Source organism: Phacochoerus africanus, chromosome 1, assembly GCF_016906955.1.
Source record: "Phacochoerus africanus isolate WHEZ1 chromosome 1, ROS_Pafr_v1, whole genome shotgun sequence".
NCBI lineage: Eukaryota > Metazoa > Chordata > Mammalia > Artiodactyla > Suidae > Phacochoerus > Phacochoerus africanus.
The window spans coordinates 153,825,521-153,838,401 of NC_062544.1; the positions used below are offsets into that span (position 1 = coordinate 153,825,521).

General features: G+C 40.6%; 1 protein-coding gene across 3 annotated transcripts in view; it reads left to right on the forward strand.

Annotated features, from left to right (window-relative positions):
• The first annotated feature begins 848 nt into the window (after nt 1-848).
• The window catches only part of DNAJC13 (DnaJ heat shock protein family (Hsp40) member C13), a 141,869-nt gene continuing 129,836 nt past the window's right edge, over nt 849-12,881 (forward strand). For all 3 annotated transcript variants that reach the window (XM_047782708.1, XM_047782714.1, XM_047782724.1), the window contains exon 1: nt 849-1,309. The gene's annotated coding sequence lies outside the window, so the exon portion shown is untranslated. The remainder of the gene's footprint in view (nt 1,310-12,881) is intronic.

The window sequence follows — 12,881 nt, forward strand, 5'->3', positions numbered from 1 at the left end:
AAAGCAAAATCTGTAAGAGGCACTGTCTACATTTTTCATCCAGCAAGTGCCATCTCTAAAAAACGACTGAAAGGAACTCCAAAGAAAACTTCAAGACTGCTGTGCAGAATATTAAACCTCTTATTAGAGGCCTTTAGCCCTCATAAAATAATGAATCCTTACAAGCCACCCACACCACTTGGCTTTTGAAGTTTGCAACAGAATCACTTATTTTTGAATTGTGATCTTTAGAGATCTGGGAGTGAAGACTAAACTTCCTTAAATAAACCCTTACCCACAGGTAACATATTCTATTGCCTCTTTTCTCTAACTTTGTTCCCATCCTAAGCCTCCACCTTAAGGAAGATTGTACCGGCTCTGGTCAGATGGCTTAGGCCCACTACTGTGGAGGGGGCCTCAGTTTATCTGCAAAACAAGGCTAATTCCTACTTGACAGAGTTGAGGATTAACTAAATAACCCCTTGACACGTGCTCAGCGAACAATAAATGGGAGCTATCAGTATTATTTTTCTGGCACTTCCACTAGCAAAAGTCACTATTCCCCTCTCTGTAACCTCCCACACCAACCGAAATTTAAACTCTTTTCAGTTATCTTCTGGGAGTCTCAATAGTAAGTGGCTCGCAATCCAGCCAAACCATGTATAGACTGTCCCGGGAAGGTCAAAGACCAGACTGGGTAAATGCTTTACAACAAGACTTTCCGCTGATTAAGAGCGCAAAACCCCAGCCTGAAAACGACCACTGGGCGGGACTCAGAGCCTCACGCTGAGGGGCGTGGCCTCCTCAGCACGCGTCTGGGGGGGGGGGTTCCCTTCACGCGCTGCGTGGACCCCGGATCCCACAGCCAGTTTCGTCACTGCCTGAGTCTAACTGCGTTGCGTGAGGCGGGCGGGCGGACAAGCTGTCTGAACGCGGAATTTCAGGGAAAGCGGGCAAATAGGACCGGGAGGACGGGGAAATACATGCAAGAGGGCGGAGCAGAAAGCGGAAGAATTGAAAGCAGCTGACCACGTCTCGTGACAGCCTGGGCGGGGGCGACGCAGGCGTACTGGAGAGCGGTTGCTCAAAGCCTGAGCGAAGATGGCGGCCTCCAGAGCGAACCTCTGAGAGGCAGAGGGAGGAGGCGGAGGGGGCGGGGAAGCGGCGCCGCCGCGGCACCAGAAACCCGCGGTAGCGGAGCTACAGGGCCCCGGCAGGGGAAAGGGGAAGTGGTGAGAGGGAGAAGGTCGGAGGGCACCTCATCCCACTCTGGACGCTGAGCCGACGGCGGGAGGAGCTTGGGCTGGAGCCTCTCCAGCCTCCTGCGAAGGTAAATCACTCTGGCCACCAGAATTGGGAGCTATGCTTTAACCCCTCACCACGCCGCGGGGACTTGGGGGACGAAGAGCAGGAAGAAGAGGGTGGTGTCTGGGCTGCCGCAGCCTCCAGCAGTTAAGGAGAGCAGATTACCTTCCCCCCAAGGCTGCTCGTCTGGTTCCTCTCGTCGGACCCCCTCCCCCGCCCCTACCGGCTCTGACATTCCTCCAGGGCCCTGCCTTGTTGAGCCCCACCCCTCTTTTTGCCTTGCTTTTTGGTTTTCTACCCACCCTAGTTCCCACTCCCCTGTGCACATGCTTAACCCCACACAGCCCTTATTCCCCTTGGGCTCCGCCCTCGGGATTCCCGTCCAGCCTCCTAGTTGGAGCCCTCTTCCTGCTGGATGCCGGCAACTCTTGTTTCTTTGGGTCAGCGACCCTCCTTCCTCCCACGTCCTGCGCTGGCTTTGACTTTGCTTACTTTGTTTCGTTTTCCTGGGAAATGAGCATCCGCGTCGTTTCTTCTCCAGTCCCTCCCTTTTCCAAAATGAACTTTTTCCACTGAGGCTTTTCCCTCTTAGAAGGTAGCTTTTTCACAGTGGCCTTTGCTCCGCTGCTGTGATTTTGCTCTGAATGCGGCCTTTGGAGCGGGTGAAGTAAGACTTAGTCGCTCTGTGAAGTGGCTGTTAAAGGCGAATTTCACTTACTACTCTTAGGAAGAGTGCCTTCCCTTAAATTGTCTCCATGTTGTAGGGTGTTAAATTAACCGCTTTTGCCTTGAGATTATCATTTGCTTGCGGGCCGAGGGGATTAAATATCTCCCCCAGATGTGGCCAGAGTTTCCTGAAGTGATGATTTCTCAATTCCCCTCTGCTTTTTCCTTTGACCCGACCCTGATTCCCCTCGGGGCCTCTGCCTGATGCTGTTGTCTCACTGTGAAGGACTTCATACCTCAGGGTTCTTTTGAGCATCTTGGAGTGTAGTGTCTTGGTGATGAGGGGTAGTGTGTTAAATTTCAGAATATTTCTTCAGGACCTGTCCCCAAGATTTTCTTACGGTGTTTTCCTTCATGCTTTATGGATCTGATGGCTTTCTAGGCTTGAAAGTATTCTCTGCAGACTTTGAGGAAATTAAAACTGTCAGTTTTTATAGTATGTTACTAGTACTGAGGCTTATGAGACTGTGAAACAGGGCTTGCCCTTAAAAAAAAAAAAAAAGGAAAATTGGAAAACTAGTTGGGTACCCCAGAAAGATTTGATTTCATTAGTCTTTGACAGTATTTTTCTTTAGGGCCGCACCTGCGGCATATGGAGGTTCCAGGCTAGGGGTTGAATCAGAGCTACAGCTGCTGGCCTATGCCACAGCCACAGCAACCCAGGATCAGACCTGTGTCTGTGACCTACCCCACAGCTCATGGCAACACCGGATCCTTAACCCATTGAGCGAGGCCAGGGATGGAACCTGCAACCTCATGGTTACTAGTTGGATTCGTTTCCAATGCGCCACAACGGGAACTCCAACAGTATTTTTCTTTATTAAAATATAGTTGATTTACAGTGTTGTGCAAATTTCTGCTGTACAGTGAAGTGACCCAGTCGCGTACACACACAGACACACACATTCCTTTTCTTATATTATCTTCAATCATGGTCTATTTGAGGAGATTGGATATAGTTCCCTGTGCTATACAGTAGGATCTCATTGCTTATCCATTTTAAATGTGATATTTTTTGGAGTTCCTGTCGTGGCTCAGTGGTAACAAACCCTATTAGTATCCATGAGGACGCAGTTTCGATCCCTGGCCTCGCTCAGTGGATTAAGGATCCTGTGAGCTGTGGTGGAGGTTTCAGAGGTGGCTTGAATCTGCTGTGGCTGTGTGGTAGGCTGGCAGCTGCAGCTCCGATTCATCCCCTAGCCTGGGAACTTCCATGTGCCGTGGGTTCGGCCCTAAAAAAACAAAAACAAAAAGAAGTTATAGTTTGCATCCACTAACCCCAAACTCCCAGTCCATCCTGCTTCTTCCCCCCTTTGGCAGCCACAAGTCTTTTCTCTTTGTGAGTCTGTTTCTGTTCTGTAGATAGTTTCATTTGTGCCATATTTTAGATTCCATATATAAGTGATTTCACTATTCTTTGGAAAGTGCTTTATTGTTTGACTTAATTTAGCATATAAGACCTTTTTAACATTTTAAATATCATGTGAAACACTGTTTAAGCAGCTATACCTCAAACTTGGCTTTTGCTGTTAATATCACAATGGAATATAAGTCCATCCTTACTTAGAAATATTATATTCCTTGCTTGAAAACAGGAAGTAGAACATATTAAGGGAGGAAAAGAGGAGTCAGAGGGTTATTAAGAGATAGGAATGTAAAGCTACAGTCCAGTTCATGGAAAATACCACCATTTGTATTCCATTGGGAGGTAGTGGATATTCCTTTTTCTAAAGTGACAGCAGTGACTAGTCTAAATATATGAATATTATGAGGGGAAAAGTTATGGAATTATGGAAAGCGTGAGTTATTTGTAAGAATTAATTTTATCCACAAATAAATAGAAGCTGCTTGCTCAGATGAACCAAAACAATACTGGCTTTATTACTGAATATGTATGAAGGTTGATAGTGGAGTTGGGTTCTCAGTAGATAATAAATTACAGTTGAAATCAAAAGACCAGTTTTAACTAACTTGGTTATGTTTCTTAACCAGTTCTATTTACACAGGTGAATTTTAACTTTCACGCTCACATACCTTCCCCCTTTTTCTCTGATTGAAGTACTTAGAATTGATAAAATAGAAGGCTGTGTCGATAATCTAGCAAAAAAATTGGTTGCTATTGATAGTTTTAGGCCTAAACATTGACTATATAATGCTTAGCACTAGTTAAAGGGGAGTTGATTTGAAAGAGATACTTTAAGTCATTGCTTTTCAACTACTTATCAAACCCAGTAAATACCTCCTTTTTATTTCAAATAATCTGTAACAGCTCCTTTACTATCCTGAAGTTAGTTTATAAATAATTTTATCCACCTTGTGGCTTTGGCCTGGTACAGAAAGGATTGTTACAACAAAAAGATGGACTAACTTCAAATTCATGACTTTTTTTTTTTTTTTTTTTTAAAAACCTATCAAAGAGCTGTGGCTCCAGAGCACGCACCTATCCAGAATGTAAGGGGAAAGAGTAATAGGAACTCCCATTGACCTTCAGTAGACATAGCTGAACACTGGTGAGAAACATTCAGCTAGATGAGTTGACAAGGTAATGAAGCTGAGTGGACCTTCTTCCAGTCTCTTTATCTGTAAGCCTCACTGGTTGTTCCCCCTGAAAAGACTGGATTGAGTTCTGGGGAGTGTCTCTTGTGGTGCTGACCTAGTGGAGGGGAAGAGCCACAGAGTTTTCAGGAGGGGCAAAAAGCTCTTCTCTGATTCTTCCTCTCTGTCTCATCTGTGGAACAAAAACCTTCATCTGTGGAGTGCAGGGCATTTCTGCTGGCAGGCCCTGTTGATGAGCATTCGATGAGTTGGAGAAAGACTAGAGAAGAGGGAAATAATCTTCTCGTGAAGGAGGGCACACAAAGCCCAAAACTACAGCCTGGGGAAACAGGAAGACCACACCCCTGAGCTCCATAGATGCAGTGTATGCCTAAAACTGAACCTTAATCAGAATAGCAGAGATTATGTCCCCAACTCCCTGCCATCAAGTTAAGAAGCTTTGAATAGGAATTCCCATCATGGCTCAGCAGAAACAATCTGACTAGCATCCATGAAGACACAGGTTTGATTCCTGGCCTCGCTCAGTGGGTTAAGGATCTGGCATTTCTGTGAACTGTGGTGTTGGTTGCAGTTGCAGCTCAGATCTGGAGTGGCTGTGGCTGTGGCATAGGCCAGCAGCTATAGTTCCTATCTGACTCCTAGCCTAGGAACCTCCATATGCCACAAATGTGGCCCTAAAAGGACAAAAAAAAAAAAAAAAGGCTCTGAATAGCAACTGCAGGAAACTACTGGGTGAAGCATGAGATTATACAGAGAGGCACAGGGTAAGGAATCAAATAGACATTGCTTCAGTAAACCATCCCCTACCATAGGCACAAGCTATTCTGTGGATATTTGAAGCCTGTGGTACCCTGAGGATAATGATAGCAATAGGAAATCATAAACCCAGCCCAATTCCTAAGTAGATTAATGCCATGCACTAAAGACCTAGCAAGGAAAAGATGTGCCTTTGTCTTTACTGTCCTATAAGACAATATGTTCAGCTTTCAACAAAAAATTACAAGGCATATACAAAAGGTAAAAAATCATTCCCAAGAGAAAGAGCTATCATCAGAACTACGCTTTAATTTATACAAGATGCTATTACCTGGTTAGGGAATTTGAAATAACTAATATGTTAAAGGTATAAATAAAAGGCGGACAACGTATAAGGGATCGGTTGGGTAATTTCAATGGAGAGAAACCATAAGAAAGAACTGAGGGAGTTCCCATCGTGGTGCAGTGTCCTGACTAGTATCTGTGACGACGTGGGTTTGATCCCTGACCCCGCTCAGTGGGTCAGGGATCTGGCGTTGCTGTGAGCTGTGGTGTAGGTCACAGACTCGGCTCAGATCCTGTGTTGCTATGGCTTAGGCCAGCAGCTGTAGCTCTGATTCGACCCCTAACCTGGAAACTTCCATATGCCATGGGTGCAGCCCTAAAAAGCAAAAAAAAAAGGAAATGCTAGAAATTTCACTACACAGTACAGTAAAGAGATGCAGAATGACTTTGGGTTCATCAATAAATTTTATAAAAGCGAGGAAATAACTTGTAGATGTCAGGAATTAAACACACACACAAAAAAAGCTTAAAGGAAGAACAGAACATCTAAGAGCTTGGGGGTAATATCAAACATGCATAGTTGGAATCCTAGAAGAAAACAGAGTGAAGGAATGTTGAAATATTTGAGGAAATGATAGAGAATTTCTCTAAAATTAGGTATGAGACATCAAACCCAGATCCAAGAAGCTCAGAGAACACCAAGCAGGATAAATAGCTGCCCCTCAAAAAACCTAGACAAAAGACACCTAGACATGTGGAATTCAAACTGATTTAAAGAAAGGACAAAGAAAAACTCTTGAAAGTAGCCAAAGAAAAGAGAAACATTCTATATAGAAGAACAAAGATAAACGTTACAGCAGAGAAGCCATGCAAGCAAGAAGACAACTGAGTGACATCTTTAAAGCACTGAAAAAAAAAAACAGTAAAAATAACTTTCAAAAATGAAGACAAAATATAGACACTCAAAAAGCCATGAGAATTCAAAGTATAATCTCTCAGTTTATATGATATGTGCATTCCTGGAAAATTATGTGCTTATTAAATTGTAAAACAAACTGATTTATATTTAATACAAAACTGAACTTGGATTAATTGTAAATAGACCTTTACCTATGTGAATGACCACTTGAATATTTGAAAGACACTGAAGACAGTTCTTCAGTCTGTGGGACTATCTTGTACCTTGAGGGGTATCTAGCTCCGTCTACTAAATCGTAGTAGTGTTTCTAATCATAGTGTCTCATATTGTGTGATTCTTAGTTCTGGGAACTCCTTTGAGAATCGATGATTTGAGGATTATCTTTGTAGCAATTAACTTAAACCAACATGGTTGTGAGCATTTTTTGCTACCTTAAGATACAGTTCCCTGTGCAGAGGTATGTTTAGGTGTGGTTCAGACAAAGCCAAACGTATGATTTGCTAGTAGTTCTTTTTATTTATTTCTTTTTATTTTTTGACTGCTCCTGTGGCATATGGAAGGCCAGGGCTCGAATCTGTGCCACTGCAGTGACAACGCTGGATCCTTAAACTGCTGAACCACCAGGGAACTCTTAGTAATTCTTTTTAGATGCTCTTAACTTTATTCACCAGCCTGCATATTTTAGTTTTGTATTTTTATGGACAGCTTAAGAAGAGTGATCTCTAAAATAAAGTGTAAAATCAGTGGGATTTTTATAGTTTCAGCACTTAAATTGTCCTTAGAAGTAGGCCACTCATGGAGTTCCCGTTGTGTCGCAGTGGTTAACGAATCCAACTAGGAACCATGAGGTTGCAGGTTCGATCCCTGGCCTTGCTCAGTTGGTTAAGGATCCAGCATAGCTGTGGTGTAGGTTGCAGACGCGGCTCGAATCCCGAGTTGCTGTGGCTCTGGCGTAGGCCGGTGTCTACATCTCCGATTAGACTCCTAGCCTGGGAACCTCCATGTGCTGCAGGAAGCGGCCCTAGAAAAGGCAAAAAGACCAAAAAAAAAAAAAGAAGTAGGCCACTCTTATTTCAGCAGTGTTCACATATTTAGCACATGTCCATCTTTTCTGTATTTGATCAATAAGAATTTGACCATTTGATGAACAGATTGAAAACAAAAGCCCTAAAGCAATCTAAATTATTTTTTTTATTGTTATTTTTTGCCTTTTCTAGGGCCGCTCCCGCAGCATATGGAGGTTCCCAGGCTAGGAGTCTAATCGGAGATGTAGACACCGGCCTACACCAGAGCCACAGCAAAGCAGGATCCGAGCCGCGTCTGCAACCTACACCACAGCTCACAGCAACACCAGATCCTTAACCCACTGAGCAAGGCCAAGGATGGAACCCGCAACCTCATGGTTCCTAGTCGGATTCGTTAACCGCTGAGCCACAATGGGAACTCCAGTCTAAATTATTTTAATGATTTGATTTTGTCAAGTATAGTTGCCACAACACAATGGAAGGATTGATAAGGTTGTAAATGTAGGAGATGTCCTCTAATATGTAATATACTCTATACTAGTTATATTAACATTTAAATTCTTATAATAGTGCTTTTGGGTTTTTTTTTCCTCCCTCAAACTCACACAGAATGTATTTTGGATGTTTATCAAATTTTAGAGTGGATAACCCATTTCCCTCCCCAAACTTACAGCTATTAGGTTTAATTTTAAGAATGGTATTTCTCTTTTTTTTCAGTTAACTGGTAGCTTTAGGAGTGTTCTATAAACTGAAGCTCTATGACAGAGTTAGGAATAATGGGGATATTTCAGAAAGAGCCAACCTAGAAGCCTACATGTTGTTGCTGTTTTGTATTGAGTGAAAAAAAGGGAGATTATAGCCACTTAAACTTTCTCTTTTACTGGTATAAAGAGAGCGGGGTTTGGATAGTAAGATGCTTACTATAAAACTTTTCTTGAGTTATACATATGCTTGGGAAATTCAGTTCCCCATTATGTGTTTACGGTTTAGTGTTAAAAACAAGTTAAAACATGTTCATGGAAAATCTTTTTTACCATTGGGGTCCATATTTAGCATAATAGAGCAAAAGTATGAAGTGCATGTTTGTGAGTTGGGGAACAGTTAAGCCAAGTTAGATTCAAAGATAAAATGAAATAGACACCATGTCTATAAAGTTTTAAGAATGTGTATAAACTAAAAATATATAAGTGATCAGTACCACTAACTTCATAGAAATGCCTAAGTGAACACGTTTCTTAATTTTTTTTTTTTTGTCTTTTTTAGGGCGGAACCCATGGCATATGGAGCTTCCCAGGCTAGGGGTCAAATGAGAGCTGTAGCCTCCAGCCTATGCCACAGCCACGGCAACGCGGGATCTAACCTGCATTTTCGCCCTACACTGCAGCATTGCTGGATCCTTAACCCACTGAGTGAGGCCAGGGATTGAACCTGAAACCTCATGGTTACTAGTTGGATTCGTTAATCACTGAGCCATGACAGGAACTCCTTAATTTTTTTTTAAGATGAATATTTCAAGACATTTTTAACGTTTTCGAAAGGGAAGCGTCGTAACCATGCATCTTTCCTGGAAATAATAATAATAATTATTATTTACACAGAGGTCTGTTTTGTGGGAAATAAGAATCATTCCCTCAGGTGGGATGTAAAATGGTATCTTTTTCAGTATTGATTTTCATTGAATAGGAAAGGCCAACAAAATTAATTGCTATGGTATATGTGCTTGCTTCTCCTCCCTTTGGGATCATATTAAATGTTTTTGAACTTCAGGGGTTGCTTTTTTTTTTTTTTTTTTTTTTTTAATTTTCCCACTGTACAGCAAGGGGGTCAGGTTATCCTTACATGTATACATTACAATTACATTTTTCCCCCAGCCTTTCTTCTGTTGCAACATGAAGGGGTTGCTTTTGAAATTCTCTTGCCTTTTATTTCATGAATATATATTTAGTTTCTAATTGGAAAAGAGTGAATTTGAAAAAATTTGCTATGGCCACATGTATGGCATATGGAAGTTCCCGGGCCAGGGACTGAATCTGAATACAGTGACCTATGCAGTAGCTGTGGCAGCACCAGATCCTTTAATCCACTGTTTTGGGCTGGGGATAGAACCCTCACCTCCTCAGTAACCTGAGCTGCTGCAGTCAGATTCTTAACACACTGTGCCACAGCAGGAACTGCAAGAATGAATTTTTTACTTAAAAAAATTTTTTTTAATTTAAATTTTTTGTCTTTTTAGGGCTGCACCTGTGGCATATGAACGTTCCCAGGATAAAGGTCAAATCAGAGTTTTAGCTGCTGGCCTACGCCACAGCCACAGCAATGTGGGATCCAAGCTGCATGTGTGACCTACACCACAGCTCACAGCAGTGCCAGATCTTTAATCCACTGAGTGAGGCCAGGGATTGAACCTGCACCCTCCTTGATATTAGTTGGGCTCTTAACCCGCTGAGCCACAGCAGAAGCTCTGGGAATGAATTTTTTAAAAGAGAATGAGGGGATCTTAGGTTATTTTGCCCTACCCTTTGGTGGTGGAAGTATTTAAAAGTTCATTTTGATGGGGAACATGATACAAAGGTTTCAATATTATAATTTCTGAGCAGTTACTTGGAGATTTAATTGTCAGCTGAAATTTGGTATTATCCCTGGCTTTCTTCTCGTAACATTTATCTCTGGAGTTACTGGGTTATAGTAAGTTAAAACTAGGATGGGCTATACTAAAACCTTACTTTGTGGTTGATTTTTGTAACTGTTTAAAGATCCTTGTGTGGTGGGTGTCATATACATTACACATTTTTTTTTGTTTGTTTATTTAGAAGAAAATACTTTTGCCTGTACTTGAGTTATATATTAAAACATAAAAATTAAAAATTAAAAAAAAGAGTTTAAAGTTCATGTCCTTTTTCTCTCATACACAGCACTTTCTAAGAAAGTCTAGTTAATTAAAAATCTAGTTTTTTTTTTTTTTTCCTTTTTTGCCTGCACCTGCAGTGTATAGTTTTCAGGCCAGGATTGAATCTGAGTGGCAGCTGCAACTGCTGCAACTCAGGATCCTTAACCCACTGTACCTCAGCAGGAATCCAAAAGTCTAGTCTTTTTAGTGTATTTTAATATGTTAGCCATTTATATTTTTTACCTTTAAAAAAATTTTTTTTGTTATAGGTGATTTACAGTGTTCCGTCAATTTCTGCTGTACAGCAGAGTGACCTTGCTTATGCGTATATATGTATATTCTTTTCTTGCATTATCCTCCATGTTCCATCACGTGATTAGATATAGTTCTATGCCTGATACAGCAGGATCTCATTGCTTATCCACTCCAGTTGCAATAGTTTGCATCTACTCACCCCAAACTCCGAACCCATCCCACTCCCTCCCCCTTGGCAACTGCAAATCTGTTCTCCATGTCCATGCTTTTGTTTCTTTTCTGTAGATAGGTTCATTTGTGCCATATATTAGATTCCAGATATAAGTGTTATAGTATTTGTCTTTTTCTTTCTGACTTACATAGTATGAGAGTCTCTAGTTGCATCATGTTGCTCTAAATAGCATTATTTTGTTTTCTTATGGCTACGTAGTATTCCATTGTGTATATGTACCACATCTTAATACATTTATCTATTGATGGACAGATTCTTCCAATCTAAGAGCATGGAATATCTTTCTATTTCTTTGAATCCTCTTTAATTTCCTTGATTAATGTTTTATAGTTCTCAGCATACAAGTCTTTCAACTCCTTGGCAGGTTTATTCCTAGGTATTTGATTTTTTTGGGGTGAGATTTTAAAAGATATTATATTTTTATATTCCTTTTATTCTTTGATCAGTTCGAGTAGTTTTTATGTGGATTCCTTAGGGTTTTCTATATATAGTATTGTGTCATCTGCATACAGTGACAATTTTATGTCATCTCTTCCAATTTGTATACCTTTTATTTCTTTTGTTTGTCTAATTGCGGTGGCTAGGACTTCAATACTATATTGAATAAAAGTGGTAAGAATGGGCATCCTTGTTTTGTCTCAGATTTTAGTGGGAAGGCTTTTAGCTTTTCTCCATTGAGTATTATATTTGCTGTGGGTTTCTCATAAATGGCTTAGATTATTTTAAGGTATGTTCCCTCTATACCCACTTTGGTTAGAGTTTTTATCATGAATTGATGTTGGAATTTGTCAGATGCTTTTTCTGCATCTATTGAGATCATCATGTGATTTTTTTTAGTTTTCTTTTGTTAATGTGTTGTATGATTTGATTGATTAGCACATGTTGAACCATCCTTGTGAACCTGGGATGAAGTCCCACTTGGTCTTGGTGTATGATCTTTTTTATATGTTGTTGGATTCAGCTGGCTAAAATTTTGTTAAGAATTTTTGTGTATATATTCATCAAAGATATTAGCCTGTAATTTTCTTTTTTTGGTAGTATCTTTGGTTTTGGTGTTAGGGTGATGGTGGCTTCATAGTCTTTGGGATAATTCCTTCTTTGTCAGCCTTTTGGAAAAATTTAAGAAGGATGGGTGTAAGTTCTTTTTTGTATATTTGGTAGAAATTGCCTGTGAAGCCATCTGGTCCTGGTCTTTTGTATGTACGGAGTGTTTTTATTACATACACAATTTCATTTCTAGTGGTTGGTCTGTTCAATTTATCTATTCTTGATTCAGCTTAGGCGGGCTGTATGTCTCTAGAAAGTTGTCCATCTCCTCTAGGTTGTCAAATTTGTTATATATTTGTTCATAGTATTCTAGGTTTTTATGTGTGTGTGTGTGTGTGTGTGTGTGTGTGTGTGTGTGCGCGCATTTCTGCAGTACCCATTGAAATTTCTCCTTTTTCATTTCTTATTTTGTTTGAGTTCTATCTCTTCTTGGTGAGTCTGGCCAGAGGTTTGTCAGTTTTGTTTACCTTTTCAAAGAATCAGCTCTTGGTTTTACTGATTTTTTTTTTCTATTGTTTCTTGAATTTCTATTGATTTCCTCTCAGATCTTTATGATTTCTTTCCTTCTGCTGACTTTAGGGTTTTTTTTGTTTGTTTTTCTTTTTCTAATTCTTTTAGGTGGTAAGTTGTTGATTTGAGATTTTTCTTCTTTTCTGAGGAAGCCCTGTATCACTATGAACTTCCCTCTAAGAACTGCTTTTGCAGCATCCTATAGAGTTTGGATGGTTGTGTTTTCATTATCATTTGTCTTGAGGTATTTTTTAATTTTTCTTTTGATTTCCTCATTGACCCATTGGTTTTTTATTAGCATGTTGTTTAGTCTCCATATAGTCAGTTTTTTTTTTCATTTCCTGTGATTGATTTCTACTTTCGTGCTGTTGTAGTCAGAGAAGATACTTGAAATAATTT